This window comes from Chlamydotis macqueenii, unplaced genomic scaffold (genome assembly GCF_036417535.1).
Source record: "Chlamydotis macqueenii isolate bChlMac1 unplaced genomic scaffold, bChlMac1.mat HAP1_SCAFFOLD_187, whole genome shotgun sequence".
In the NCBI taxonomy this organism is placed as follows: domain Eukaryota; kingdom Metazoa; phylum Chordata; class Aves; order Otidiformes; family Otididae; genus Chlamydotis; species Chlamydotis macqueenii.
Window position 1 is genome coordinate 286,507 of NW_028239079.1, and position 5,160 is coordinate 291,666.

The following is a 5,160-nucleotide window of genomic DNA, read 5'->3' on the forward strand; positions in this document are numbered from 1 at the left end:
AAGCAATATTTAGCAGACCGTTAATTCCCTGTATCACTTGCAAATGCTTTTCACTAAAACACCCCCTCACCGTGTGAGGTTTTCCTCCCTTGTGAGTTTTTTTTCCCCTGTGTTTTGCCCGTTGCGTGCCCTGCACTCTTGTTTTGTGTCCCTGTTCGACGCCCCCCTTTTTGGCGCTGCCTCCCCATGACCCCTCTGTCTCGGTATCCTTGGGGTGCTGCCTGTGTTCCCCAACTTACCCAGTGCCCCCACCCCCAACTTTTATGGAGATTGTTTCCATTCTAAAATGAAAACACTCTAAATGTTTTCATTAGAAACTTACAAGTGTGTTCATTTGTATCAGTTGCATGTCTTGGGTTTTCTTTTGCTGTATTTTTTTTTTTTGTTCCGCTTTTCCTTACCAGTGGTGGTTGTTTTTTTCCTTAATATTAAACTGTTTTTATCTCAAGACCCAAGAGTTGTCACGTTGACCTTTCTGAGTCTCTCCCCATCCCACAGGGTCGGGGGCAGTGAGCGAGCACAGTTGCTGGCTGGGGTTAAACCACGGCACAAGGTCAGCTGCAAGCTCTGCCTGGCTGATGCTTTAGGCTGTCGATGTCATTCCTAGTGTCTTGACAGTTTGTCTTTGTTCTTTGTCGTTGCTTTTTAGTGCCTTTTCCTCTGCTGTTTTGGGCAGCAGTGGTTGTGGAGCCGCTCCAGGTAGCCACTCTCTCAAGGGCAAGGGGGTGGCAAAGCCGCAAGCTGGTGCGCAGTCCGGTCGGACGAAGGCAGCCACCTGTCACTGTGGATCGGTATTCCGGAAGACGTAACTGAAGGCTGTCTGACCGGCAGCTGCCTGTGCTGTGTGCAAGAGACAGCCTGCCTCTCTGGGTGAGGAAGATCCCGTTTTGAAGGCCGCAGCAGGCTAGATCGCCAAAGAGCGCCGCAGGGTCTGTACACATAATTTAAAAAGGGGGCACGGTCAAGTACTGGGTGAGCGAGGCTACGTTTCTAGGAAGCTTTGTCTCATAAGAGCTGTAACGCATCCCCCTCTTTTCTTAGGTTGGGGACAGTCAAGCAACTGGAGTGACAGAAGAGGAAGGGAAGAGCAGAGAAAGAAGGGTCTGAACTGGCAAACCCTCCCTGGAGCGCCGAGAGCTGCGGTGAGTCCCGGGCCCTCGGGGCCCCTTCTCCCCTCCTCTCCATCCCAGGGCCTCCTTGGCCCTCCCCCAGCTGCCTCTCTTTCCCTTTTTCTTTCTCACGCTGCTGTGATTTTCTTGGCTTCCCTGTATCTCTCTTCTCGTTCTATTTTTTTTTTGTTTTCTCAGTCTTTCTCTTTCCCCTTCTCTCTCTTCTTGTACAGCACCCTTTCTTTTTCTATCTGGGCTCTTGTTCTCCCCTCTCCTCTTCCTTTTTTCCACCCTCTGGCTCTGTCCTGCAGCCCATCGCTGTTTTTTCCTTTTATTTCCCTTTGTGCCGTTCTGCATCCTTCTCTTTTTTTCTTTGCAGTTTCTCTGGTCTGTTTTCTGGCATTTGTTTCCTCCCTGTGCCTGTACGTGCTGCTCTGAGTCCCTGCCTTCCTGTCTCTCTCCTCCCTTCCCTTTCTTGCTTTATCCCTTTGTCTTGCTTGGTGTTGCGGTTTTTCTTCCATTCTGCCTCTCATTCCGTCCTGTTCATCCCTTGCTGTCTCTGGGCCTTCATGCTGTTCCCTGGCCCTTTTTATTAAGTTGATGTGCCTTTGTAGCTCTTTTGAGATCTATCTTTATCTCTCCAACCCCTGTGGCTCTCACAAGTGCATGCTCTCTCTCTTTCAATGCTTTTTTGTTCTGTCTGTCTTGCTCCCTGTCTTGTCGTTTCTTGCTATATCCCTTTCATAGAATCATAGAATCATAGAATCACATGGTTGGATGGGACCTATAAGATCATCTAGTCCAACCGTCTTCTCACTACCATTGCTGCCACAGCTACTAAACCATATCCTGTAGCTTCTCATCAAGCCACCTCTTGAACACTGCCAGGGACGGAGACTCCACCACCTCCCTGGGCAGGCCGTTCCAGTGCCTTACCACTCTTTGAGAGAAAAAGTTTTTCCTCAAGTCCAATCTAAACCTCCTCTGGTACAACTTGTGGCCATTTCCTCGGGTCCTGCTTGTTGCCTGGAAGAAGAGGCCAAACCCCTGTTCATCACAACCTGCCTTCAGGAAGCTATAGAGTGCAATGAGGTCCCGATCCTTGCTCATATTCATGTTCTTCTCTGTCCGGCTGTCTATCCAAGGTTTTTTTCCCACCCCCATCTCCGTCTGGCTGCTGCCATTTTTTTTCTCTGCCTTCTCCCTTGTCCCTCTTTCTGTCTCTTTTCCTTGGTCAGTGTTTCCCCCCCCGCCATTTTGTCCCGATCTCACTCCTATTCCTATTTATTTTCCTCTTTTTGTCCTTTTCCTCTGCTTCCTTCCACTTTATTGTCTGTTTGTTTCTTTCTCTGTCCCGTTTGCTCTCCTGTCTTTTCTAACTGTGCTCCCCTGTACAGCTGGGTGTCTCTTCTTTCCTTTCTCTTTCCCTCACTGTTTTTTTCCTTTTCTGGTATCTCTCTCCCACTGCCTATCACAGTTGATTTTTCCTCCAGAGCTGTCCTGCTCTCTGTCCTTTTATTCTCTCTCTGTCATTCTGTGCTGCTCCCCATGGTTGTTTTCTAATTTCTCCGTCTTGGTCCTGCAGGCCATTGCTTGTATTCATGTTCTTCTCTGTCCTCCTGACAATCTAAGGTTGATGGTTTTTTCCCATCTCCATCCTGCTGCTGCTGTTTCTTTTCTCTGCCATCTCCCTCTCCCTCTTTCTGTCTCTTTTCCTTGGTCAGTTTTTTTTTTTCCCTTTTTTGTCCAGATCTCACTCCTATTTTTTCCTGGTTTTGTCCTGTTGCCCTGCTTCCTCCTACTTTATTTTCTGTTTTTCTCTCTGTGTCCCGTTTGCTCTCCTGTCTTTTCTAACTGTATTCCCCTGTTCAGCTGGGTGTCTCTTCTTTCCTTTCTCTTTCCCTCACTGTTTTTTTCCTTTTCTGGTATCTCTCTCCCACTGCCTATCACAGTTGATTTTTCCTCCAGAGCTGTCCTGCTCTCTGTTCCTTTATTCTCTCTCTGTCATTCTGTGCTGCTCCCCGTGGTTGTTTTTTAATTTCTCCGTCTCGGTCCTGCAGGCCATCGCTATTTTGTTTTGCTTCCGTTCCCGTGCCCTGCTTTCTGTCTTTGTTTCTCTTTGCCTTTGTTCAGCCTCCCAGCATTTTTTCCTTTCCCATTCTGTCCTGCTCCCTATCCCTCTTGCTGTCCCAAATCTGGGTTTGTTTACCCAGTGCGCAGTACGCCAGGCTTACGCACGGAGCAGAGGTATTTATTTCTGTAATTTCTGCACAGCGATGGGTGCTAGGGGCTAAACCCACAAAGCTAGCCCACCTGCTTGTAATGCTCAGTTTAAATTCTACATTCTCTGTCTTGCAGCTGCACGCTATTTGATTGTTTCCCCTCCATCTCTCTCTGCCTGCGGCTCCCTATCTGTCTGGTAAGCCGTCACTGTTATTTTTTTGTTTCTCCATGTCATTCTGTCTAGCTTCTCAGTCCCCGTTTTTTAATTCTTCCCTCTTCCCTGTATGCCAGTCGTGTTCCTATTATTTCACATTGTGTTCTGCCTGGTCCTCTGTCCGTATTTATCCATTGCTCCCTCTCTGCCCTGTGGCCTGTCGCACTTGCCCATTTAATTTCTGCCTCTCTCTCTGTCCAGCTCCCAGTCTCTGGTTTTCCATTTCCTCCCTCTGTGCCCTCTAGCCTGTCGCTTTTCTCCTTTATCCAGCTTGCCGTCTCTGGCTCCCCGATGCACCTGATTTTCCATTCTGCCCCTGTTCTTTCTGTATGCATTGCTACACTGTTTGTTTTTTTTTCCCAGCTCTCTCTTTTTTTCAGGCTCCTTGACCCTATTTCTTAATTCTTCCCTCTCTGCCCTCTAAGCATGCAGCTGTATGATTTGTTTTGTGTTGTCCCCTTGCTGTCACCTCTTCTGTCCAACCTTTGATGTCCTGGCGTCCTGTCCCTGTTGTTTCACTGTTGTTTCATTCCTCCCTCTCTGCCCTGTTCTTGTTATGGCTTTAGCTTTCTCCATCTCTCTCGGTCTCGCTTCCTGCACCTAGTTGTCTTTACCTCCCTGTCGTATTGCCCAGCTCAGGTTTTTCCTGCATCTCCATCCTGCTCCCCATCCTTCTTTGCTGGTCTCTGTCCCGCTCCCTCTCCCTCTTTCTGCTGCCTCTCTTCCTCTCTCCACTGCTTCTTTGCCCACCTCTGTCAGGCTCCCTGTCCTTCTCTGTCCCCATCCTTCTCTCGCTATCCTGTTTCCTGCCTCGTGCTTTCTCGCTACGCCCCTCTGTCTTGCAAGCTGCCTCTCTTCTCTTCTCTTGTGGTGTTCCGTGCCCTGCTCTTTGTTTTTAGCAGCCTCCAAGTCTGCTCAGCAGCCCGGCGCTCCAGGACACAGCCGACCCACCGTACGTTCCCTGCCGAACCAACGAGCGTGGCTCCTGGAATGACTTGGCAGTCGTTCCAGTGACACGGAGAGGGGATCGGAGGCTGCAAGCTCCAGAGCAGACTCGCTGCTCGGACTTATGTGCGTGACTGAATAAACACTCGCTGTCTCCTTTGACTTCATGGCTGCGTTTCTGCTCCCTTTGCCCGGGGCCATGGGAGGTGAGGAGCCCAGGGGAGGAGGTGATGCAGTGTGGGGGTCAGGCGATGGCCCCCAGTTCCTGCCGGGCTCCAGCTGTGGGCCGGGGCTGGAGGAGCCCCAGGTGCGGGCAGTGAGGGTGATGGAGACGGCCCCTCCCTGTAAAGGGGTGGGTGCTGCTGGAGGGGCTGGTGCTGCCCTGCCCCGGGTGGCCGTGGAGGGGCCAGTGCGAGCCACGGGGGGCGTGGAGCGGTCCCGAGCGCCGCCGGGCTGCGGCTGCGCCTGCAGCGATGGAGAAGGTGAGCGGGGCCGGGCGATGGACCGGCGGGTCTCGGAAAAAGCCCCGAGGAGCGCAGCGGCCGGGCTGGCGCGGTCTGTGTGCGGGTACAGGAAGTGGCGGGGGCGCGGCCGTGCTGCGGCGTGCTGCAGTCAGCGGTGGGGGCTGCCAGCGTCCGCGCTGGGGGTTGCGAGGCTCTGCAGTGGCGC

The 5,160-nt window shown here is 51.6% G+C and overlaps 1 long non-coding RNA gene across 2 annotated transcripts; it reads left to right on the forward strand.

The window, feature by feature from the left end:
- The first annotated feature begins 252 nt into the window (after positions 1 to 252).
- Positions 253 to 4,647, forward strand: LOC147596074 (uncharacterized). Of its 2 annotated transcripts, none has more exons than XR_015261624.1 (3): positions 253 to 553; positions 650 to 1,142; positions 4,446 to 4,647. It is a non-coding gene; the product is annotated as an uncharacterized LOC147596074 (long non-coding RNA). The 2 variants fall into 2 exon arrangements; XR_015261625.1 differs by lacking the exon at positions 4,446 to 4,647 and adding an exon at positions 2,507 to 2,697.
- Positions 4,648 to 5,160: the final 513 nt, after the last annotated feature.